We start from the raw sequence: 26,543 nt of genomic DNA on the forward strand, positions 1-26,543 counted from the left end.
TAATTGTATTTTAGATGAAGATTTGGAGCCTTGGTGGTATAATGGTTAAGAGCTCAGCTGTTAACCAAAAGGTCAGCAGTTCAAATCCACCAGCCACTCCTCGGAAACCCTATGGGGCAGTTCTACTCTGTCCTGTAGGGTCGCTGTGGGTTGGAACCAACTTGATGGCACCTAACAACAACAGATGAAGGATTACAGAGCAAACTCGTTTCTCATTAAACAATACACACATTGTTTTGTGACATTGGCTGCCACCTCCACAACATGTCAACACTTTCCCCTTCTTGACCTTGAGTTCCCCGTTACCAGCTTTCCTGTCCCCTCCTGCCTTCTCGTCCTTGCCCCTGGGCTGATGTGTCCCTTTAGTCTGTTTTGTTTTATGGGCCTGCCCAATCTTTGGCTGAAGGGTGAACCTCAGGAGTGATCTCATTACTGAGCTAAAAGGGTGTCCGGGGGCCACACCCTCAGGTTTCTCTAGTCTCTGACAGGCCAGTAAGTCTGGTCTTTTTTTGTGAGTTAGAATTTTGTTCTACATTTTTCTCCAGCTCTGTCTGGGACATTCTGTTGTGATCTCTGTCAGAGCATTCGGTGGTGGTAGCCAGGCACCATCTAGTTGTGCTAAACTCAGTCTGGTGGAGGCCATGGTAATTGTGGTCCATTAGTCCTTTGGACTAATCTTTCCCTCGTATCTTTGGTTTTCTTCATTCTCCCTTGCTCCAGATGGGTTGAGATCAGTAGAGTATCTTAGATGACCACTTGCAAGCTTTTAAGACCCCAGACACTACTCACCAAAGTAGGATATAGAACATTTTCTTTATAAACCATGTTATGCCAGTTGAGCTAGATGTTCCCCAAGATCATGGTCCCCAGCCCTCAGCCCAGTAATTCGGTCCCTCAGAGTTCAGATGTGTTTACGGAACTTCCATGACCCTGCCTTGCTCAAGTTGTACTGGCTTCACCAAAGTTACCCCTTGAGATAGAGTTTTATTTTTGTTCTAATACATCTATCAAAACTTTGTCTTAACATAACATAACCTTCTTGGACATAAGTTTCCTAATCTTTTAAAATCAAAACTAATGGAGTTGTACAATTTAAATTAGAAGATTTAATTAAACATAATGGAGTTTTCAACTGGAAAGTATTGTATATTTACAATGGCTGTTATATACTGGAGCCCTAGTGGCTAACTGGTTAAGAGCTTGGCTGCTAACCAACTTTGTTTTTTCTGGTTCCTTTGGCTTTTCATATAAATTTTAGAATACCACTACACACCTATTAGAATGGCTAAAATAAAAATACTGATAATACCTAGTGCTAACTAAGATGCAGAGCAATTGGAATGTGCATACATTCTGGTAGAAATGCAAAATGGTACAGCCATTCTGAAAAATCTTTTGGCAATTTCTTACAAAGTTTAACATACAGTTTCCATGTGACCTTGGCAATTCAACTCCTAGAGAAATGTAAACTTATGTTCACACAAGAACTATACACAAATGCTTATAGCAACATTATTCATAATTGATAAAAACTAGAACCAACCCAAATGTCCTTCAACAGGTGACTGGATAAACAAATGTGGTGTATCTATACAGAGATGCTCAGCAATAGAAAGCACTATTGACACATGTGACAACATGGGTAAATCTTAATCCATTAGGCTAATTGAAAGAAACCAGTCTCTAAAGATTGCGTACTATATGATTCCATTTATATGACATTAAGGAAAAGATAGAACAATAGAGACAGAGAACAGATGGTGGTTGCCAGGAGTCAGAGGTGGGAGGAGAAGACACAGCATGAGGAAATCTTTGTTCTGTTTCCTAATTGTGGCGGTAGCTACATGACTCTACTCATTTTTCAGAACTCGCAGAAATGTACACAGAAAAGTGAATTTTACTGAATGCAAATTAAACATAAATGTTTAAAAATACATAAGCAACATTACCCGTCCTCAAGTGTAGAAGTAGAGACTAGTAAGTACATAATCAAACCGGTTGCTGTTGAGTAGATTCCAACTCACAGCGACTCTATAGGACAGAGTAGAACTGCCCCATAGGGTTTCCAAAGAGCAGCTGGTGGATTTGAACAACTAACCTTTTGGTTACCAGCCAAGCTCTTAACCACTATACAACCAGGGCTCCCTTTTTAGCATATAAATCCTATACATTTGTGCTGGGAAGTCCCCAAGACCAACCTCAGGTTCAATGATTCATTATGAGGACTTACAGGACTCAGCATATAATTGTACTCGCGGCTATGACTTAGTACAGTTAACCGTATTTTGTTTATTATAACAAAATTAGCAAAGAGAAAAGGTGCAAGGGACAAAGTCTAGGGAAAACTGGGCACAAGCTCCCAAGGATCCTTTCCCAGTGGAGTCACACAGGATTCGTTTAATTCCCCCAGCTATGAGTTGTGGCAACAAGTGTGAAATATTGCCACAGGCAATCTCTTTAGAAGCTCAGCACCCGAAGCTTTTATTGGGGGCTAGCTACTTAGGCACTCCTGACTGGCACACACCCACAATTCCAGCTCCCAGAAGGAAAGGTGGTGTTCAGCATAAACCACCTTTTAAGTTTAGGCATAGTGAGTCACTCTTTTCAATTAGGGTGGAGGGAACTTCCCAAAATCCAAGGACCAACTTTGCAAGCAGAGTTTTCCAAGGGTAGCATTTGGGGCCTGCCATGTTAACTCTTTTCTACACAACATGTTTCATTACACTTATACCTAATTATATAATTTTTGGAACTATTATAAATGGTAGTGTTTTTTAAATTTTGGATTACAACTCTTCATTGCTAATATTTAGAAATGCAATTGATTTTTGTGTATTGACATCATATCCTGCAGCCTTGCTAAGCTTAATTATTAGTTCTAGAAACTTTTTAATATATTATTCTTTGGAATTTTCTACATAGACTATGTCACCTGCAAATAGAGATAATTTTTTTTCCTTTCCAATTTGTATGCCTTTCGTTTATTTTTCTTGTCTTATCACACTAGGTGGAATTTCCAATACAACATTAAATAGGAATCTGTGAGCAAACAGCCTTTTATTGTTCTCAATCTTAGGGGGAAAGCATTCAGCCTTTCCCCATTAAGTATGATCTTAGCTTGAGTTTTTTAAATTTGTTGGTTTTGCTTTTCGTGGATGCCCTTTATCAGGTTAAGAAAATTCCCTTGTATTACTAGTTTGCTGAAAGTTTTTATCGTGAAGTAACATGATCATAGAATTTCTTTTTTTAGTATTAATCAACAAATGACATTGATTAATTTTCAAATTTTGAGCCAGCCTTGTATTCCCAGGATAAACCCCAATTTGCCATGATGTATTATCCTTTTTTATATATTGATATAGTCAACTTGCTAATATTTGATTGAGGATTTTTATGTCTATATTCATGAGGAATACTTATCTATAGTCTTATTTTCTTGTACTGTCCTTATCTGGCTTTGATATTAGCCTAATGCTTGCCTCATAGTTGGGAAGTGTTTCCTCCTCTTCTGTTTTCTGGAAGAGATTGTGTAGAATTGGCATTATTTTTTCCTTAAGTGTTTGCTAGAATTCACTAGTGAAACTATCTGGACCAGAGTTGTCTCTATTGGAAAGTTTGTATCTTAGTTGGCTAGTGCTCCTGTGACAGAAATACCACGAGTGAGTACCTTTAAAAAACAGAAATTTATTTTTTCACAGTCCTAGAGACTACAAGTCCAACTCAGGGTCTTGGCTGTGTTGATTTCTTCCTTGTAGGTAGTCCTGGGTGTTCCTTGGTTCCTTGGCTTCTAGACGACTCTCACATGGCATGTTTCCCACCTCCCCCAACCTCCACCCCAACGTGTATGCACATCTCTGTGTCTAATATGAGCCTTTTAAAACTCAGAAATATACTTAGAATACACTCTACTCAGGTATGATCTAATTAATTACATAACAAAGAAAACCCTGTTTCCAGACAGGATTACATCTACAGACGTAGGGGTTAGGATTTCAATACATACTTGGGGAGTTGTTGTTGTTAGGTGCCATCAAGTCGGTTCCAACTCATAGCAATCCTACATACAACAGAACAAAACACTGCCTGGTCCTGTGCCATCCTCACAATCGTTATGCTTGAGCCCATTGTTGCAGCCACTGTGTCAATCCATCTAGTCAAGGATCTTCCTCTTTTTGCTGACCCTCCACTTTACGAAGCATGATGACCTTCTCCAGGGACTGGTCCCTCCTGATAACATGTTCAAAGTACGTGAGACAAAGTCTTGCCATCCTTGCTTCCAAGGAGAACTCTGAGAGGGACACACTTTAATGTATAACAATTTATAACTACAAATTCAATTTCTTCAGTAACTATAGGTCTAATAGGTTATCTCTTTCTTCTTGAGTGGTTTTTGATAGTTTGTGCCTTGTAAGGAATTGGTCACTTTCATCAAAGTTGTTGAATTTATGAGCATGGAATTTTCATAGTGTTCCCTCATTATTATTTTAATGTCTGAGGGGTCTATAGGTTCTTTTGTTCCTATATTGATAATTTGTGTCTTCTACTATTTTTTTTCTTTGTCACTCTCACTGGAGGTTTATCAATTTGATTAATCTTTTTTAAAAAAAACTAGCTTTTGATTTCACTGATTTTGCCTATTATTTTTTGTTTTCAATTCCATTGATTTGTATTCTTATTTTTACTCCCGTTCTTCTGCTTGTTTTAGGTTTAATTTGCTCTTTTTTCCGATATCTTTTTGTTTGTTTGGTTTGGATTTTGTTTGTTTGTTGTTTGCTGTTGAGAATATACAGAAAAACATACACCAATTCAACAGTTTCTACAGTACAACTCAGTGACATTGATTACATTCTTCGAGTTGTGCAAATATTCTCACCCTCCTTTTCTGAGTTGTTCCTCCCCCATTAACATAAGTTCACTGCCCTCTAAGGTTCCTATTTAATTTTTTGAATTGCTGTTGTCAATTTGATCCTATATAGATAGTTCTTAAAAGAGCACAGACCTTTTTTACTAGTTAAGCTAGACTATTGTTTGGTTTTAAGAAGACCTCGGGGGATATTTTTGGTTTAAATTTTAAGGATTATCTCAGGGCAATGGTTTCAGGGGTTCATTCAGTCTCCATGGCTCCAGAAAGTCTGGAGTCCATGATAATTTGAAATTCTGTTCTACATTTTCCCCCATTTGCTCAAGATTCTTGCTTAGACTCTTTGATCAAAATGTTCAGTAATGATAGTCAGGCATCATCCAGTTCTTCTGGTCTCATGGCAAAGGTGAAGGCTTAGATTATTGATTTGAAACTTTTCTTCTTTTCTAATATACAAATTTAATGCTATGCATTTCCCTGTAAGCACTACTTTTGTTGCATCCCACAAATTTGTTTTTATTTTTATTTTTTCATTCAGTTCAAAATATTTTCTAATTTCTCTGAGACTTGCCCATTATTATTTAGAAGTGTATTATTTCACTCCCCCAAAATTAGAATTTTCCAGATATCTTTCTGCAATTGATTTCCAGTTTAATTCTAATTTAATTCTGTTTAATTCAGAGAAAACTCTTTGTATGATTTAAATTCTCTTCGCTTTGTTAAGGTTTGTTTTATGACCCAGGATATGGTCTATCTTGGTAAATATTCTATATGCATTTGAAAAAAATGTGCATTTGGCTGTTGTTAGCTGGAGTGTTCTATAAATGTCAAGTAGGTCAAATTATTTGATGATGCCATTCAGTCCATCTATAGCCTTACTGATCTTCCATATACTTATTTATTTTATATGATGTTTCTTGGCCCATTACTGCACCCTGTGGGCTGTAAAGTGTGTGTTCCTAGTCTGATGAAATATAACTCGGTGGCCCAAATTGGTTCAGTATCTTTTGTTCCAATCTCTTAATGGTGTTTTTGGCATTTGCATCTGTCACATGATATACAAGCCCAGTCCAGAGTAAGTATCTGTTCCTATGATGACCCATTTGTAGCCACCTGGTGCCACTGGTGTCATTGGTCCAATATAATCAACTTGCCAGCTATGTGCAAGGCCTTCCCCCTGGGGAATCTGTCCCATAGCCATCTGAACCTCTGTCTTTATTGCTGGCAGACAGAACAGTCCTTATTGACATTTTGTGCCTCAGGGAGTGCAAGGAAATGTGTCTAGATTTAGCCCATCTCTGCATTGCTGCAGCACCCACATGTCCACTCATTTCATGGACCCAATTGGCCACCTTAAGTGAGCATACCAACAGGTCCACTTGCTGGTTTCTATCACCTTCCAATCCAGGAAAGGGGTTTTTCTGATAGACGTCAACTTGTCCTACTCTAATGTGCCCTCTAAATTCCCAGAGTGCTTTCCATAGGTCCGTGCCCCACATGAGCGTCCCCTTAATAGCCCAATTTTCCATCCCCCTTTTGCCTGACCATAGAGCCAGGCCATTGGCCACTGCCCATGAATCGGTAAAAATCCAAACATATGGGCTCTTGCCATTGTGCGGTTCTTCCATCACAGCTTGTAAGACAGCATGCCGTTCAGCCTATTGAACTGATGTGTTCTTACCTTCTTCAACCAAAGTCTTTCCATCTGCTAGTCTTAATGCAGCAGGTTTCCACATCATATGTTGTCCGTGTACCCTGGAACTGCCATTTGTGAACCAAGCAGCCTCTGCTGGTCAGCAGAAAGTTGTTCATAGGGTACTGTCCATGTAGCAATGGGCTCTGGCAGCTTCTCAGGTGGCTCCAGGGTAGGATCTATGGGAAAAGAGGCTACTTGCTCATGGATATGGTGGGTGCCTGCCTTCATTCCCCCAGTAGCTTCTTCTTATATGAACTGTTTCCATTTTATTATGGAACTATTTTGGGCACCACCTTCCTTATTAGAGTGTTTCTCTGACATCACCCAAGACATTATGGGTATTTCAGGTGTCATGATGATTTTATGTCCTTCTGTCATTGAGGCAGTCTCAGTCAATGCCCAGGAGAGTAATTGTCTTTCAAATGGCATGTATCGTGCTGAAGCATCTGGAAACTTTCTAGTCCAGAATCCCAGCGGCCACCTTAGGGCAGCATTCTCAGGTTTTTGCCATAAGCTCCAGTCTGCATAAGAACATCCAGTAGATACCTCCAAAATCATGTCTGAATGTGGATCATAAGGGCCTAAAGGCAGGGAGAGTGAGACCGCTTTCTGTAATTCAGACATAGACTGCTATTGCTCTGCTTCAAATGGTCCCACGCGGGAGTTCCCATTATTAAATACCTCCTGACTAGGGTGAATAGAACCGACTTGTTTAGTCCTCTTTAACGTTGGGGAACCAGCAGGAGTTTCCGTTAGCCTATCCAACCTACTATGATGCTTGCTGCATTAGAACCTTTGTCTGAACTCCATCAGTGGCCACTGTATTTACCCCACCTCTTAGTAATGATCTAAAAATCTCTGTCCTCCCGGGGTAAGTTCTTACCCCATTGCCTCTTTCCATTTTCCTATGAATCACCCTTATGTTTCTTGCATCTGTAAGACCCATGTTGGGGAAACTGTGCTGACAGATCCAACAAGGCTTCTCAGATTGTCACTTTGTTTTGCAGTAGCAAGGTTACATGGGGTGCCTATATAAAAGGGGCTCCCTTGATTACCATATCTGCCCATGTAAGGTGTACACTCATTGGATGAATATCCTGATCACAATAAAGCCATCCCAGCATGGCTTGCATAAGCAGCACATCAGCTGCTTCCTCTGGAGTATTCCACTGGTTATTTAGAGGGGAAGAGGGGCTGTTTCCCTTCTCAGGCTAAACCAATATCACTGCAAATTTTATCCAGTCCACCAAGCTGGCTGTCCCCTCTGGGTTAACCTGCTGTGTCACTGGATCTTATATCATCATTTGTGACTGTTCCATAGTGAGTTGTGGGTCTTGCATCAACCCAAACATACTGCAGCATTCAAAACTAAAGACACTGCCCCTAAATTAGTAGTTCTCACAATACGTTTTAGTAACAGTTCCTCAGGAAGCTGATGATACTGATCTACAAATTGAAGCAACTCCTTTACACTCTACCCCCTGGTTTCAATAGTTTCTTGGTTTTGCCTGTTTTCCTCCCAAACTACCTTCTTGGTGACCAACAGTCGTAGGGGCACTTCCTGTTGTTCCAACACGATTTTTCCTTTCAGGGTTGGTCCTGAGACTAGCAGTTGTAGCTCTGACCCAGCAAGATCTGGGCTTTGTTCAGTGTTAAAATTAGCCCCTATCTTCTTTTTCCCTACCGTTGCAGCTATTATTGATAACAGAAACCAAGGAATCATATGTCTGGCCCTTCCTTATCACTCTGTATTTCTATATGCACCCAACTAGCCAATTCCTCAGGAGTTAGAGGCACCACTCCTAAATCCCATGAATAGCTTTTGTCTTGAGTAACTGATTGCAGCATAACAGCTGCTTCAATCCATGGGTGTTGTTTATCCCATCCAGAAACCAAAAGTTTCTCATTCTTCCATTTATCTCCTTTCTTCCAAAACCACATATTCCAGTAAGTTTAGGCCATTGCAGTGAAACCCACCATTATGACATCAGCTAAATGAGTAATTTCTTTCATAAAGATCAACACAAAGCTGGTTCCTATGAGGCAGGGGTTAAAGACGTCCCAAATGTCCAACTTTTCCAAACTGCTATACCACTCCATTATCTCTAACATCAACTACTCCTCCTCCCCTCAGTACTCTCCCTTCCATCTTTGGGTTCCCTAATTCACTGCAACATCTCACAGAAGTCACAGATCATATCAAGGAAATGGTTCATGCGGTTGTGGAGGCTGGCAAGCCCCAAATCCGTGGGTCAGGCATAGGCTTCTCTCAGCCCACGTGGCTACAGAGGCTTACGAACCCAAACCAGCAGTTCAGACCACAGGCTTCTGGCTTACAAGGCTGTGGAAGCTGGTGAATCAGGTCAAATGATAGGCCGCTTGCCCCTGGGGCTGTGGAGGCTGGCGAATCCCAGAATTGGCAAGTCAGGCAGCAGGCCTCTAGGTCAAGTCCCAAGAACCAGAGGTTAGATGATCATGAACCAGACATGGAATCTAGATGCAGAGATAGAGATCCATATCAGGGCATCCACACATATACCTTAGATGCAAGCCAAACCCCAGGGAAGGGCATAACTTGAGGAGAGTGGGACTCGAGTCATGCCCTCCTGCAAGGCTGTGACCCAAGACACACTACAGACAAATCCTGCCTCATCAACATGTAGAGGTCAGGATCCACAGCCCGTAATATGGAGGATAACCACACAACACTGGGAATCATGACCTAGCCAAGTTGACACACAACCCCAACCCTCACAGTTTCCATATACCTTATTTGCATAGTTCTATCTAATCAATGTGTATGAGTCACAGAGACCAAGGCTAGAAGAGTCACATTAAATATAGTTCATTGCACTACACCCCCTTTTGACCAGGAGGCTGCTATAAAATCTTCAATCAAAATGTTCAATAAAGGTAGCCAGACACCATTCAATTTCTTCTGGCTTCATAGCAAAGGAGACAGTTGTTAATGGAGGCAATCAGACAAGGAGTCTAGTTCCTCCCCTTCCTGGCTCTCCTTTCCTCTGCTGTTCCCGTCGAATAGAGATCAGTTATGCACCTTGGATGATCACTTGCAAGTTTTTAAGATCTCAGACACTACACAATGAACTAGGAAGTAGAACAGAAACATTAAGAAAAACATTAAGCCAATTGTCTGAAATGACCCACAAAACCACGACCCTGGTTCTTTGAACCAAATTCCGTGAGGTGTTTGTTTATACATAAGCAGCATCATCACTGCTTTTCGTGTGCCTCAGCAGCAACACATTCTGCAAACCTCAGATTGCATATTTCATTTTGCTTGGATTCTCAATCAACACCCATGGACGCAGCAGTCATGAAATCAAATGATGCATTGCATTGGGCAAACCTGCTTCAAAAGACTTCTTTAAAGTGTTAAAAAGCAACGATGTCATCTTGAAGACTAAGGTGTGCCTGACCCAAGTCATGGTGTTTTCAATCGCATCATATGTATGTGAAAGCTGGACAATGAATAAGGAAAACTGAAGAAGAACTTATTCCGTTGAATTATAGTGTTGGTGAAGAATATCAACTATACCACAGACTGCCAAAAGAACAAAAAAATCTGTCTTGGAAGAAGTACAGCCAGAATGCTCCTTAGAAGCAAGGATGGTGAGACTTTGTCTCACATACTTTGGATATGTTATCAGGAGGGATCAGTCCCTGGAGAAGGACATCATGCTTGGTAAAGTAAAGGGTCAGCAAAAAAGAGGAAGACCCTCGATAAGATGGACTGACACAGTGGCTGCAACAATGGGCTTAAGCATAACTATGATTGTGAGAATAGCTCAGGACTGGGCAGTGTTTCATTCTGTTGTACATAGGGTTGCTATGAGTCAGAACCAACTCTACATCACCTGATGACAGTGATGACAGATTGCATACTACTAATGTAAACACAGCAATTTTCATCTATTAAGGCACAAACTCCTTGGGAGACTAGCAGGAAATTTAAAGCTACTCTATTATGTACAGCCATAGCTCGAACTTCAGATACTTCTCTGGTTATGGTCTTTACAACTTTGCTAAGTTTATCAATAAAAATTTCTAATTCAAGAGTTATGACATCTAAACCCACTGAAAGTCTGATTATTTCCTCTAATGCAAGAATCAGCTATTCCAGTAACTAGTAGTTACCAAATAGTCAGCACTATGCTGACTATAAAGTATTTTATGGTAAGGATTTTTCTTGTCTACTAATTCTTTTTAATGTTTTTAAGGTTTCTTTTTGGTCTCAATTTTATGTTCCCCCCTTATTTCTTACTTTTCCTCTTGGTTAATTGATTATATATATACAAAAAGAAATAGCATAGCAAGAACCAGTCCAAATCTGCAGGTAAAAAGAAAAAAAAAAACATTAGTTAGACAGTTTAGAAGAAAGGAGAAAACGATTTCTTATATCCAGAAAATAGAACATTAGAACATCAGCAATATTCCCCACATAAAACCCCTAATAATTCTTTAGCCACTCAGTCCTATGTAGTTAATTTCTGTTCCACGCAATTCTGGATCAGCAGCACTCTGTGAACCCATCACCTTCTACACAAGAGTTTTGGAACTCTTGATTCAGTATAGTAGTATCCATGTTCCCTTTCATAAGTCCAATATAGTCCATCTTTTGTTGAAATATTTTGGTCAAGCATTTTCAGCAAGTCAGTAAAGTAAAAACTTATCTGCAGAGGACAAAACTTTAAAATGGCCATGGTTAATTTATAAAATTCATAATAATTGTTAAAAGTGAAAGACTTGATGGGAATTCATTACAAAAGTAATGCAAACCCAAATAAAGTCAATTCAAGAAAAAGACAAAATATCTCTAAACATAATGACTGACCCCATTTTCAAAGAACTTCAGATATAACATATAATAATTTTGAGACATAGTACCATATGTCTCAAGGATACACCAAGAATATACCAAGATTATCAAATCTCTAAACATCTGAACAGTAACAAAAACTACATGAGTGAATGATGCAAATTCCCCAGTTAAAACCATTGGCTTTGATGATGCTAGATTCAAAAGAAATAAAGCTATAACTAAGTTAGCAATTTAAAAATATATAACTCATAATATTATGCTCTTGTTGTCTAATATCAGGAAAAAATAAGAGGAGAAACTGACACCTAAGTTTTTAACCCAAAGAAAAATTGGCACTTCTCCTGATTTGACAACATATTTCATGTAATTCAAAACACATTAAATAAACATTTTCTTTGAGCTCTTTTCCCTTTACAAAGCAGGAACAATTTTTTTGTGGCTTTCCACAAAGTTTCAAAGTTGTCAGGAGTTTATCATAGGTCACCGAGAACCAATAAGTTATTTAACTAAAATGACTAGGTAAAAATCTTAGCTTTTTCAAAAGCCATGAGACTTGATTTTGTTAGTCAAGGACATAAAAGTCTACCTAACTCAGCTCCTAGGCAGATTACATAGAAGATAAAATCATCATTTTAAAAGAGAGAAACCCAATTTTTGCTTTATATACTATTTGACACTAAAGCTCTTTAAAATCTCATAAATTAACCCATTAAACATTAGCCACAACAAATAAAAAGTTTGACCATATCAAATAAATTATCTTTTAATACATTTTTTAAATTTTCTTTGTTATATATCTTATAGTACAACCTTTTAACTGACAAAAATGAGCACATGTATTAGCAGACCCAAATATGTGTATCTTTTCTCTGTGGCACAAAAACAAAAGTATATAAACTTAAATTATAACATATATCTATTATCTCAATTTAATATCAGTAAATTGCCTAAATATCTTGAAACTATCCTTACTAAGTCTATGTACGGCAAAACATAATTACTGTTGAAATAAAATTCATTTTAATAGTCCTTGTTTTCATTCAAACTTTTACCACGTCCCATATTTACCCCTATCTACCCTTAGATTTTATTAACTGGTTTTTGGAATCAAAAATCTCTGTACAACTCTACCATTTAATTGCTATGCATATAATCTTAAATCTCTGGCTGGGGTGGAAACATTTTCCCAGGCAATTTTAGATGTGTCTCATTGTGATCTTTTATCTTTTGGCTTCTTAAAATTCCTCTACAATAGAGAGTGCTTGTTTATGGTTCATGTTGGGGATCCATCTAATTTCTGGTAACTATATTTAGACAGCATTTTTCTTATTTTAACCCTCATTAATATCCACCTTATTTATCCTATTTTTTAAGATACATTTTTAAAAGATTTCCAACGAGCCCTTGTGGCGCAGGGGCCAAGAACTCGACTTCTAACCAAAAGATCAGTGGCTCAGTGGTTCAAACCCAGCAGCCACCACATGGGAGAAACATGCAGCAGACCGCTTCTGCAAAGATCACAGCCTTGGAAACACCACTGGGCAGTTCCACTCTGTCCCATAAGGTTGCTATGAGTCTGAATTGACTCAATTGCAACATATTTTTTCAAAAGATCTCCACCTGGTTGGGAGAGGTCCGTTGACATTCTCTTGGTAAGCAACTTAACTTTCTTTTCTATAACACAGCCTTTCTTTACAGATAAATCCATCAAATCTTAGCTAACTTTTTAACCCTCCCCCCTTTTTCCCCATCTATGTTTGTCCTATGCCTCCCTTTATCTCATTCTGAAACTACTAGTTTTACAAAATTAACACTTTTTCTCCTAAATAAAACACATTCCACACAATATCCAGCTTAAGCTACTTAGAAAAAATTTGGACACTGCTTAAGGTTGGCATAGTCTAAGACATCTGATTATTTAATTTATATAAACACTTATTTATTGCTAAACTGATCAGAATAAAGTTCTTTGTAGAAATATAATAATCTAATTTAATAACGCCATCTGGAGATAGGAAATTATTAAAATTCCATAATCCTATCTTCTGCATGCTTTAAACAATTAAGTGCTCTGGAATTCCAATGGCTTATGTGGTCCATTAGTCCTTTGGACTAATTGTTTCCTTGAGTCTTTTGTTTTCTTCACTCTTCTTTGCTCCAGACAGGAAGAGACCAATTGTTGTATCTTAAATGGCCACTCACAAACTTTTAGGACCCCAGTCACTACTCACCAACATAGGATGCAGAGCATTGTCTGTGTGGATTATGATATGCCAATTGACCTAGATGTCCCCTGAGACTATGGTCCCTAGCCCTCAAGTCCAGTATCTCAGGTGTATGGTTATGGCTAAGAAGTTTTCATGACTATGCCCCCTGTGACTACTATGGTATACGAGGGTATATTTGCAGCATGTACACATGTATATGTACATGGGTGTACTTCCATATGCCCTTCCACCCCTGTTCAGCTTACATATCTACCAATACCATATGTTTTCATTAATGGAAGTATGCTGAGTCATGGAATGTGTTTAAGTTTTTGGTTGGTAATATGGATTTTGAGAAATATTATGTGACAGCACATGTTACCACAAAACTGAGGATTTCTCTGGCACCGTAATTGGTGGGCACCCATCTGTCCCACTGGAACTGGGTGGCAGGATATATTATGGGACGCCTTCCCTTGGGGTACATTGGGCACCTCCAGCTTTCAAATATGGCACACACACACACACACACACACACACACACAAACTAAACCCATCAGGGCTCCATAACTATTGCACAGGAAAACATTAATGTGCTTACAAGGCTTATAGCTATACAAAAGCCAAAAGAGACAAAATTTTTACACAATCACACTTCCTGGATGCACTATCTCACATTTAAGCATGATACCCCAGCCATTTTGCTTCAGTGAACATTTCTTTTGCCTTTCACCACTACACAAGTCCCCACTGGAGGGTAGCAAGAAATTTCATTGGGGAAAGTAGAGTCCCGAGAAACCTGAGAGCTGGAAAAAGTAGATGAGCAACCGTATATCTCACAGATCCTGAAAGGGCTATACAGGTGGACCTCACCAGATAGAATACACATGAATCAAATCAAATGTATCTGTGGAAAGAGACAATGGAGAAGCTCAATATCATCAGTCAGAACAAGTCCAGGGGTCAACTACAGAACAGACCATCAATTGCTCATATGCAAGTTTAAGTTGAAGCTGAAGAAAATTAAAACAAGTCCACAAGAGCCAAAGTACAACCTTGAGTATATACCACCTAAATTTAGAGACCATCTCAAGAACAGATTTGACTCATTGAAAACTAGTGACCGAAGACCAGACAAGTTGTGGAATGACATCAAGGACATCACACATGAAGAAAGCAAAAGGTAATTAAAAAGACAGGAAAGAAAGAAAAGACCAAAATGGGTGTCAGAAGAGGCTCTGAAACTTGCTCTTGAATGCCGAGTAGCTAAAGTGAATGGAAGAAATGATGAAGTAGAAGAGCTGAACAAAAGATTTCAAAGGGGTACTCGAGAAGACAAAATAAAGTATTACAATGAAATGTGGAAAGACCTGGAGTTAGAAAACCAAAAGGGAAGAATATGCTGGGTATTTCTCAAGCTGAAAGAACTGAAGAAAAAATTCAATCCTCAAGTTTCAATACTGAAGAATGCTATGGGCAAAACATCGAACAGTGCAGGAAGGATATAAAGAAAATGGAAGGAACAGACACAGTCACTGTGCCAAAAAGAATTGGTCAACATTCAACTATTTCAGGAGATTGCATATGATGAAGAACCAATGGTATTGAAGGAAGAAGTCCAAGTTGCACTGAAGGCATTGGCAAAAAACGAGGCTCCAGGAATTGATGGAATACCATTTGAGATGTTTCAAAGAATGAATGCAACCCTGGAAGTGCTCAGTCATCTCTGCCAAGAAATTTGGGAGACAGCTACCTGGCCAACTGAGTGGAAGAGATCCATATTTGTGCCTATTTCAAAGAAAGGTGATCCAGCAGAATGAGGAAATTATCAAACAATATCATTAATATCACATGTAAGTAAAATTTTGCTGAAGGTAATTCAAAAACCGTTGCAGCAGTAAATGGACAGGGAACTGCCAGATTCAGAAGAGGATGTGGAATGAGAAACCATTGCTGATGTCAGATGGATCTTGGTTGAAAGCAGAGAATACCAGAAAGATGTTTACCTGTGTTTTATTGACCATGCAAAGGCATTCAACTATGTTGTTCATAACAAATTATGGATAACATTTCGAAGAATGGGAATTCTAGAACAGTTCATTGTGCTCATAAGGAACCTGTACATAGGCCAAGAGGCAGTTGTTCAAACAAAACAAGGGGATATTGCATGGTTTAAGATCAAGAAAAGTGTGCATCAGGGTTGTATCCTTTCACCATACGTATTCAGTCTGTATGCTGAGCAAATAATCCAAGAAGCTGGACTATATGAAGAAAAATGCAGCATTAGGATTGGAGGAAAACTCATTAACAACCTGCCATGACACAATCTTTCTTGCTGAAAGCAAAGAGGACTTGATGCACTTACTGATGAAAATCAAAGACTACAACCTTCAGTATGGATTACACCTCAACATAAAGAAAACAAAAATCATTAAAACTGGACCAATAAGCAACATCGTGATAAACGGAGAAAAGACTGAAGTTGTCAAGAATTTCGTTTTACTTGGATCCACAATCAACGCCCACGGAAGCAGCAGTCAAGAAGTTAAGCAATGTATTGCATTGAGCAAATCTTCTGCAAAAGACCTCTTTAAAGTGTTAAAAAGCAAAGATGTCACTTTGAGGACTAAGTTGCTCCTGACCCAAGCCACGGTATTTTCAATTGCTTCATATGCATGCAAAAGCTGGATAATGAATAAGGAAGACCAAAGAATAATTGACGCATTTGAATTATGATGTTGGCGAAGAATATTGAATAAACCCTGGACTGCCAGAAAAATGAACAAATATGTCTTGGAAGAAGTACAGCCAGAATGCTCCTTAGAAGGGCTAATGGTGAGACTTCGTCTCACACACTTTGGACATGTTATCAAGAGGCACCATCAAGGACATCATGCTTGGTAAAGTAGAGGGTCAGAGAAAAAGAAGAAGACCCTCAACGAGATAGATTGACACAGTGGCTGCAATAATGGGCTCAAACATAGCAATGATTGTGAGGATAGTGTGAGACCAGGAAGCGTTTCGTTCTGTTGTATGTAGGGTCACTATGAGTCAGAACTGACTCCATGGCACCTAACAACAGAATATTATTTTTTCCCCTGCCCCACCCCAGGCTATTATTTTGTTGTCATCGTTTTTTTTCCCTCTAAATTTTATTTATTTTGTTATTGTTGTGGAGAATACACACAACAAAACATACACCAATTCAACAGTTTCAACACATACAACTCAGTGACAGTGATTATATTCTTTGAGTTGTGCAACCGTTCTAACCCTCCTTTTCTGAGTTATTCCTCCTTCATTAACATAAACTCTCTGCTCCCTAGGATCCCTATCTAATCTTTCAAGCTGTTATTGCTAATTTGATCCCATACAGATAGTTCTTAAAATAGCATAATGCTCAAGGCAGACTTTTACTAGTTAAGCTAAACTATCGTTTGGTTTTTATAAGACTTCAGGGGATATTTTGGTTTAAGGTTTAAAAATTATCTCAGGCAATAATTTCAGAGGGTCATCCACCCTCCATGGCTCCAGAAAGTCTGGCGTTTATGAGAATTTTCATTTCTGTTCTGCATTTTCCACCTTTTAATCAGGATTCTTCTATGGAATATATATATATATATATATATATATAAAATATCTTCCAAATTCCAAAAGGTGATTTTTAAAAAAAAATTTTTATTGTACTTTAGATGAGCGTTTACAGAACAAATAATTTCTCATTAAACAGTTAGTACACATATTGTTTCATGACATTGGTTAACAACCCTACGACACGTCAACATTCTCCCTTCTTGACCTTGGGTTTCCTATTACCAGCTTTCCTGTCCCCTCCTGTCTTCTAGTCCTTGTCCCTAGGCTGTTGTGTCCCGTTAGTCTCATTTTGTTTTATGGGCCTGTCTAATCTTTTGCCGAAGGGTGAATCTCAAGAGTGACTTCATTACTGAGCTAAAAGCGTGTCCATGTGCCATACTCTTGAGGTTTCTCCAGTCTCTGTCAGGCCAGTAAGTCTGGTCTTTTTCCATGAGTTAGAATTTTGTTCTACATTTTTCTCCAGCTCTGTCCAGGACCCTCTGTTTTGATCCCTGTCAGAGCAGTCAGTGGTGCTATCTGGGCATCATCTAGTTGTACTGTACTCAGTCTGGTGGAGACGGTGGTAGTTGTGGGCCATTAGTCCTTTGGACTAATCTTTCCCTTGTATCTTTTTTTCTTGGTTCTCCCTTGCTCCCGAAGGGGTGAGACCCGTGGAGTATCTTAGATGGCTGCTCACAGGCTTTTAAGACCCCAGACACTACTCACCAAGGTAGAATGTTGAACATTTTCTTTATAAAATATATTACGCCAGTTGAGCTAGATGTTCCCCGAGACCATGGTCCCCACAGCCCTCAGCCCAGAAATTTGGTCCCTCAGGGAGTTTGGATGTGTCTATGGAGCTTCCATAAACTTGCCTTCTAAAAGTCTTGCTGCTTCTATGGAATCTTTGATCAAAATGTTCAGCAATGGTGGCTGAGCACCATCCAGTTCTTCTAGTCTCATGGCAAAGAAGGAAGTTTTTCATGGAGATAATTAGCCATGCATTCCATGTCCTCCTCCTATTTGTGACTCTCCTTCTTCCTCTTTTGTTCCAGGTGAACGGAGATCAATTTTTGTGCTTTGGAAGGCTGCTTGCAAGCTTTTAAGACCCCAGGCACTACACAATGAACTAGGAGGTAGAACAGAAGCACGAAACATGTTATTTGGCCAGTTAACTGGGATGTTCCGTGAAACCATGACCCTAAATCTCCAAACCAAGAAAGCAAATTCCATGAGGTGTTTGGTTGTACATAAGCAACCTCAGACTTTTTTTAATTGCTGTAAATATATCTGTCACACAACTTTTGCCAATTCAACTTTTTATAGGTGTACAACTTATTAACAGCAATTACAATAATCAACTGTGCAACCGTACCCTTAATCAGTGTGGTTTTTCCATCACTATTAACTTCCCTTTTCTCCCTCCCTTCTGCCCCTGGTAACCACTAATAAACTTTGGTCTCTATATATTTCCCTTTTCTTGTCTTTAATATAAATGAGCTCATACAATATTTGCCCTTTTGTGATTGGCTTATTTCGTTCAACATGTCTTCAAGCTCCATCCATACTATAGCATGTATCAAGACTTCATTTCTCCTACTGACTGAGTAGTGTGTGTGTACCACGTTTTGTTTATCCAATTGTCTGTCGATGGGCATTTAGGTTGTTTTCACCTTTTAGCTATTGTGAATAGTGCTGCAATGAACATTGGTATAGAAATGTCTTTTTGAGTTTCTGCTTTCAAGTCTTTTTTGGTATATACCTAGGAATGGAATTGCTGGATCATATGGTAATTCTATTTTTAGTTTTTTGAAGAACCAACACACTGTTTTCCACAGTGGCTGTACCATTTTGCATTCCCACCAGAAATGGATAAGCATTCAAATTTCCTCACATACATGCCAACATTTGTTATTTTCTCTTTCGTTTGTTTTATCTTAGCCATTCTAGTGGGAGTGAAATGGTATCTCATTGTGGGTTTTTTAAAATAATTTTTTATTATTGTACTTTATTTTATTTTATTTATTATTGTACTTTAGATGAAGGTCTACAGAACACACTAGCTTCTCATTAAACAGTTAGTACACATATCGTTTTATGACATTGGTTAACAAGCCCACGACATGTCAACCCTCTTCCTTCTCGACCTTGGGCTCCCTATTACCAGCTTTCCTGTCCCCTCCTGCCTTCTCGTCCTTGTCCCTGGGCTAGTGTGTCCCTTTAGTCTGTTTTGTTTTATGGGCTTGTCCAATCTTTGGCTGAAAGATGAACCTCAGGAGTGACTTCGTTACTGAGCTAAAAGGGTGTCCAGGGGCCATACTCTCGGGGTCACTCCAGTCTCTATCAGGCCAGTAAATCTGGTCCTTTTTTTGTGAGTTAGAATTTTGTTCTACATTTTTCTCCAGCTCTGGCTGGGATCCTCTATTGTGATCCCTGTCAGAGTAGTCAGTGGTGGTAGCTGGGCACCATCTAGTTGTGCTGGACTTACTCTGTAGTTTTCTTTTCTTGTGGTGTCTTTGTCTGGTTTGGGTATCAGGGCTATGTTTGCTTCATAGAATGAATTAAGGATTATTCCCTCATTCCCTATCTTTTGGAAGAATTTAAACTGTATTGGTGTCAATTCTTCTCTAAATGTTTGGTAAAATTCCCTAGTGAAGCCAGCTGTTCCAAGACTTTATTTTGTTGTAGGCTTTTGAACACTGACTCAAACTCTTCACTTGTTATGGGTCTGTTGAGACTTTCTATTTCCTCTTGAGTCAGTTTGGGTAGGTTGTGTGCTTCTAAGAATTTGTTCATTTCATCTAGCTTATCCAGTTTGTTGCCATACAGTTGTTCATAATATTCTGTCATAATTGTCTTTATTTCTGCCAGGTCAGTTGTAATGTCCCCTCTTTCATTTTTTATTTTGGTTATTTACATCTTTTATTTTCTTTGTCAGTTTAGCTAAAGGTTTGTCAATTTTATTGATCTTTTCAAAGAACCAACTTCTGGTTTTATTGATTCTCTGTATTGTTTTTCTATTTTCAATTTTATTTATTTCTGCTCCAATCTTTGTTATTTCCTTTCTTCTGGTAGGTTTAGGCTTAGTTTGCTCTTCTCTTCTAGTTCCTGAAGTTGTGTTAGGCTGTTAATTTGAGACATTTCTTCTTTTTTTTGTAGGCATTTACTGTTGTAATTTTCTAAATGAATAATTTCTTTTATAAGGATCAGCACAAAGCTGGTTCTTATGAGGCAGATGTCCCAAATGTCCAACTTTTCAAAACTGCTGTACCACTCCATCATTTCTAACATCACCTATGTCCCCTCCCCTTAGTACTCTGTCTCCTGTCTTTGAGTTCAGTAATTCACTGCAATGTCTCACAAAACTCACAAACCATACTTACAGTTAAGTGGTTTATTAGGGAACTAAAAAGGTACAACTTGAAATTGGGACCAACTCGGAAGTAACAGGAACAATAACTGAGGCTGCATTTCCTTGATCAGGACAGTTCTTTTCACTCTCTGCCACCAGGCCCTGCTGCAGTCTTGCTGCAGCTGGGCCCTGCTGGGGGCCTTCTGCCACCAGGCTCTGCTAGACAGCCTTTTTGGGCAAGTGTTACCCCACTTAGCTCCACGGGTTTGCAAGCTCCACTGCAGCACCAGTCTCCTGATTCCTGCCATCTCGTGCCATGGTTTCACACTGTCTTCTGTGTTACAGCTTACCTCTGTGTCTCCAGGGACTAGGATGTCCTCAGCACAGGGATCCCTGGTCCAAAGGACATGCTCCACTCCTACCTCTTCTTCCTTGGTGGTAGTCAGTTCACCTTCTGCTCTGGGATTGGCTCTTTTTAAGCCTGGTGGGATGGTGAAACTGACCAATCCCCTTGTTAGAGTTCCATACACCTTATCTACATTGTCCCACCCCACAAGCATCCCATGCAATTTGTTTGGATTATTAGCAAGCTGTCCAATCCCCTTGGTGGGCCACAAGCACCTTATTTGCATAGTTCCACCCAATCATTTGGTGGGAGTTACAAGACCATGGTGAGAAAGGCCGTATAAAAGTGAACCATTACACCACAGTTTCCCTCTGAGTACTGCCGTCACTGCATCCCATAAGATTTGATGTGTTGTGCTTTTGTTTTCATTTGACTTTAAGAAATTTGTGATTTCTCTTTTGATTTCTTTCTTGACCCTTTGGTAGTTTAATAGCGTGTTGTTTAATTTTCATATGTTTGTGTGTTTTCCAGGTTTTTCTGTTATTTATTTCTGGCTTCACTTTGTTGTGGTCAGAGAAAATACTTTGTATGATTTCAATCTTTTTAGATCTATCAAGACTTGCTTTGTGACCTAAAATGTGGTCTCTCCTAGAGTATGATCTATGTGCATTGGAATAGAATGTATATTATGCTGTCATTGGGTGGAGTGTTCTAGATGTTTTCCAATTCATGAACATGAAACATCTTTCCATTTATTTAAATCTTCTTTAATCTCTTTCAGAGGTGTTTTATAATTTTCATTGTATAAGTCTAGTTGGTTTACAGTGTTGTTCAGGTTCTCTGTTTCCTTCTTTTATCTTCTATCTAGATGTTGTGTCCAATATTGAAAGTAGTGACAACAACATATTCTTAACACAACACAAAACAAAGCAAATAGAGAACCCAATTTCTTAAAATGTCTACCGCAACTCTTTGGTAAGATCGACACAAATCAACAGAAAAACAGCTTCTAGATAAAACTTATTAACTTGTCAGAGTCTCATATGGAGGAATCTGAGACCCTTTGACGAAAGCTAAGCACCAAACAGAAGCTCCCAAAGAGAAGAGAAAAGACAACACAAATGGGAACTCATTTTCCCAAAAGTGGAAGAAAAAGACAGAACAAATGGGAACGCATTTTCCCAAAGTAACAACTGAAATTCCAAATTTCTTCTAGTATATTCAGCTTATAGCATTTTCAGACATGAACTCCAAACCAGCGTCCCAGTAACGGGGAGCTCCAGGCTCACTTCTCTTAGCTGTCAAGAATCCTATTCCCTTATTGAAACTTCGGTTTCCCAGAGTCAAATAAAATCCCAAGCAGGGAGTTTGCCATAGGGTTTGGTCAGTGTTTTGTTTCACAGTGTACCTCCATCGCATGAGAGTTTTTTTGTGGCTGATGGGCAGTCTACTGCTCTGGCCCATCTCGTGTCCCATCTTATCCTTACACAAGCATCTTACTGTTGGTGTCAAGTGCCCTAGAGGCTCTATAGGGCTCGAACTCATGCCCACACATTTTTGCGGCTTCAAGCTGTTTAATGTGGGGCAAGTTACATCATCTTCAGAGTCTCATGTTCCTCATCTGTAAAATAAGAATAATATAAGTATCATTTTTAGAGTTGTGGACTGCACAGTATTAAAAAATAATACCAGCTGACATTTGCTAGGCCCTTATTGTGTGCCATTATGGTGCCATGTGCTCATGTAATTCTCCCAAAAAAAATTCCCAAGAGGTAAGTTTTACTTTTGTGCCCATTTTCAGTTAAGGAAACTGAGGCACAGAACAGTTAAATCAGACTATGCATGTACCATGCACTTAGCAGAGAGCATGACCAGGAATAAGGCTCATCAACCAAGAGACAAAAAGTGCTACATAAACCAGAGACTTCATCAGCCTGAGATCAGAAGAACCAGACGGTGCCTGGCTACCACCAATGACCACCCTGACAGAGAACACAGCAGAGAGTCCCTGATGGAGCAGGAGAAAGGTGGGGTACAGAACTCAAATTGTTGTAAAAAGACCAGAATTAATGGTTTGATGGAGACTGGAGGGACCCCAGAAGACATGGCCCCCGGACTCTCTGTTAGCCCAAAACTAAAACCATTCCGGAGGCCAACTCTTCAGATAAAAATTAGACTGGACTATGGGACATAAAATGATACTCCTGAAGAGTGTGCGTCTTAGCTCAAGTAGATACAGGAGACTAAATGGGCAACTCTTGTCCGGAGGCGAGACAAGAAGGCAGAAAGAGTCAGGAGCTGGTTGAATGGACACAGGAAATCCAGGGTAGAAAGGAGGAGTGTGCTGTCACAGTATAGGGAGGGCAACTAGGGTCACATAATAATGCGTGTATGAGTTTTTGTATGAGAAACTAACTTGAATTGTAAACTTTCACTAAAAGCACAATTAAAAAAAAACAAAAGCATGTTGCCTGATACTTGGATCTCTTTCCTGAACAAACTAGAAATCCATCATATGTATAAAATGACATGATTAGAACATGTAGTTACAAGCCTTGCTGCAGCTCTTTCCCCTGCCCTAAGATTGCACAGACATAAAACATTCCCACTCCTCCCCCATCCCTCTGCAGGTAGCAGATTGTCATCTGCTTTTAACATTTCTGTAGCATCCAATACTTTTGTATGAGAGAGTAACTCGCATCTCAAACTTTCACTTAAAGCACAATTAAAAAAAATAAATAAGGCTGATTAAGGAGAAGGTGGGTGTGGTCTCTCAGTCAATAGGAGCCTGAGGAGGAAATGTATGGGATGAGAGGCCAGAGGGTTGATTCCAAAAACAGAAGTGACCCTCCGATGCCCAGCAGGCCCAAGAGGCAGGCTGGCCTCAACTTGGATTATATTTGGGGAAAAGACAGAGCCTGAGAACAAAAGAGTGAGGACATGACGTGTGGGAAAAGGCACTGCCCAGGGAACTGGAAAGCTCTGTTATCAGCCCACTGTGTAACCTCAGCAAAGTTCTTCCTTCTCTAGTCTCATCTATACAGAGTGGAAAGAGGAGATAACTAGAATTACAACTCTCAAAGTCATATGCCTTTAGGACGTAATGTGGGTAAAGAGTCAGTGTTGACAGTGGGGAAAGGCAGGTGTCTTAATCATCTAGTGCTGCTATAACAGAAATACCACAAGTGGATAGCTTCAACACAGACTAGTAGGTTACAAGTCCAAATTCAGGGCGTCAGCTCCAGGGAAAGGCTTTCTCTACTGGCTGTGGAGGAAGGTCCTTGTCATCAGTCTTCCCTTAGTCTGGGAGCATCTCAGGCCAGAAACCTCAGGTCCAAAAGATGCACTCTTCTCTTCTCCCAGCACTGCTTTCTTTGTGGTATGAGGTCCCCAATTCAATTCTCTGCTTGCTTCCCTTTCCTTTTATCTCTTGTAAGATAAAAAGTGGTGCAGGCCTCACCCTAGGGAAACTCTCTTTACATTGGGTCAGTGATGTGACCTTAGTAAGGGTGTTACACAATCCCACCCTAATCCTCTTTAACATAAAAGTACAATCACAAAATGGAGGACAACCACACAAGACTGGGAATCAGGGCCCAGCCAAACTGATATACACATTTTTGGGGGGACATAATTCTTTTGTTATTTTTTTCCCATACAAAAATTTATACATACGTTGTTACATAACTCTAATTGCTCTCCCCGTACTGTGACAGCACACTCTTCCTTTCCACCCCTGATTTCCCATGTCCATTCAACCAGCTCCTAACCCTCTCTGCCTTCCCATCTCACCTCTGGACAGAAGCTGCCCATTTAGTCTCTTGTATCCACTTGAGCTAAGAGGCACACTCCTCACGAGTATTACTTTATGTCCCATAGTCCAATCAAATCCCTGTCTGAAGAGTTGGCCTCAGAAATTGTTTTAGTTCTGGGTTGATAGAGAATCCGGGGGCCATGCTTTCCAGGGTACCTCCAGTCTCAGTCAGACCATTAAGTCTGGTCTTCTTACTAGAATTTGAGTTCTGCACCCCACCTTTCTCCTGCTCCATCTGGGAATCTCTGTTGTGTTCCCTGTCAGGTCGGTCATTAGTGGTAGCTGGGCACCATCTAGTTCTTCTAGTCTCAGGCTGATGAAGTCTGTGGTTTATGTGGCCCTTTCTGTGGGGGACATAATTCAATCCATGACATTCCACCTTTGGCCCCCAAAAAAATCACATCCTTGCAACATGCAAAACATATTCATCCCATCATATCATAGCAAAAATTCTTAACTCTGAGTCCAAAATCCAAAAATTCCTCTTCATCTGTGAAATCTAAAATACAAGTTATCTGCTTCCGAAGGTACAATGGCAGAACAGGCACAAGCTAGACATTTCCATTACAAATGGGAGAAACTGGGAGGGAAAGAAGGGATAACAGGCACCAAGCAAGTCAGCAGAACACATTACATTAACCATCAAGGCTTTGAAAATAATCCTCTGTTCTCTGAGACAATTTACACAATGGCCCGGCGCTCCAGACTCTAGGCATTGGCCACACTGTCCAGATTCTGAGTGGAAGCCACTCGGCCCTGGGCTTCAGCTCTGTTTTCCAGGCCCAGCAACTCTGCTCCCTCAGCTTTAAAAGCACCATTCTCCTAGTCCTTCTGAGTGGCAACTCCACCCTTAGAAACACCAGAGGCCACAGCTCCACCCTTTGAAACCCCTGAAGTTGTGGCCATACCTTTTGAGACTGAGGCAGCTTGGCTTCTCGTATTCCTTTCTCTTCAGCTTCTGCTTCCTGTTTTTTTGGCCTTTTGGCTCCTCGGACCTCATGCCGGCATCTGCCCTGCTGGGGCAAGTGTTCCAAAGTTCTGTACTTCCACCGATAAGTGCCTGGAGGTGCCCCAGTCTGCCAGGAAACTTCCTGCACTCAGGCACTCAGCTCTCTCTCACTCCATGGTTCAGCTCCAGCACCGTCTTGCGCTGGCCTCCTCATTCTGCTGCTACTGGTCCTCTGCCACTGCCGCCCTTCTATCCATTCACAGTTTCAAAACCACTTCCACATTGTAGGTATCTGTTAGAGCAGCACCCCAGTCTCTCGGTACCAATTTCTTAGTCCTCTAGTACTGCTATAACAGAAATACCACAAGCAGATAGCTTCAACAAAGAGAAATTTATTTTGTTACAGACTAGTAGGTTACAAGTCCAAATTCAGGGTGTCAGCTCCAGGAAAAGGCTTTATCTGTTGGTTGTGAAGGAAGGTCCTTGTCATCAGTCTTCCCTTGGTCTGGGAGCATCTCAGCACAGGAACCTCAAGTCCAAAGGATGCACTCTGCTCCCAGCACTGTTTTCCTGGTGGTACGAGGTCCCCAATTCTCTGCTTGCTTCCCTTTCCTTTTATCTCTTGTAAGATAAAAGATGGTGCAGGCAACACCCTAGGGAAACTCCCTTTACATTGGGTCAGGGATGTGACCTTAGTAAGGGTGTTATATAATCCCACCCTAATCCTCTTTAACATAAAATTACAATCACAAAATGGAGGACAACCACACAATACTGGGAATCATGGCCCAGCCAAACTGATACACACTTTTTTGGGGGACAAAATTCAATTAATGATAGAACTCCAAGCACTTTAGCTGCCTAAAACAGTATGTTCAGTGCTGAATATGCCCAGTTGACAC

The 26,543-nt window shown here is 40.0% G+C and overlaps 1 protein-coding gene across 1 annotated transcript in view; it reads left to right on the forward strand.

The window, feature by feature from the left end:
* SLC36A2 (solute carrier family 36 member 2) overlaps nucleotides 1-26,543 on the forward strand; it is a 59,171-nt gene that overhangs the window by 20,038 nt on the left and 12,590 nt on the right. The window lies entirely within an intron of this gene.

The sequence above is a fragment of the Trichechus manatus genome, unplaced genomic scaffold (genome assembly GCF_000243295.1).
Source record: "Trichechus manatus latirostris isolate Lorelei unplaced genomic scaffold, TriManLat1.0 scaffold00011, whole genome shotgun sequence".
Taxonomy (NCBI): domain Eukaryota; kingdom Metazoa; phylum Chordata; class Mammalia; order Sirenia; family Trichechidae; genus Trichechus; species Trichechus manatus.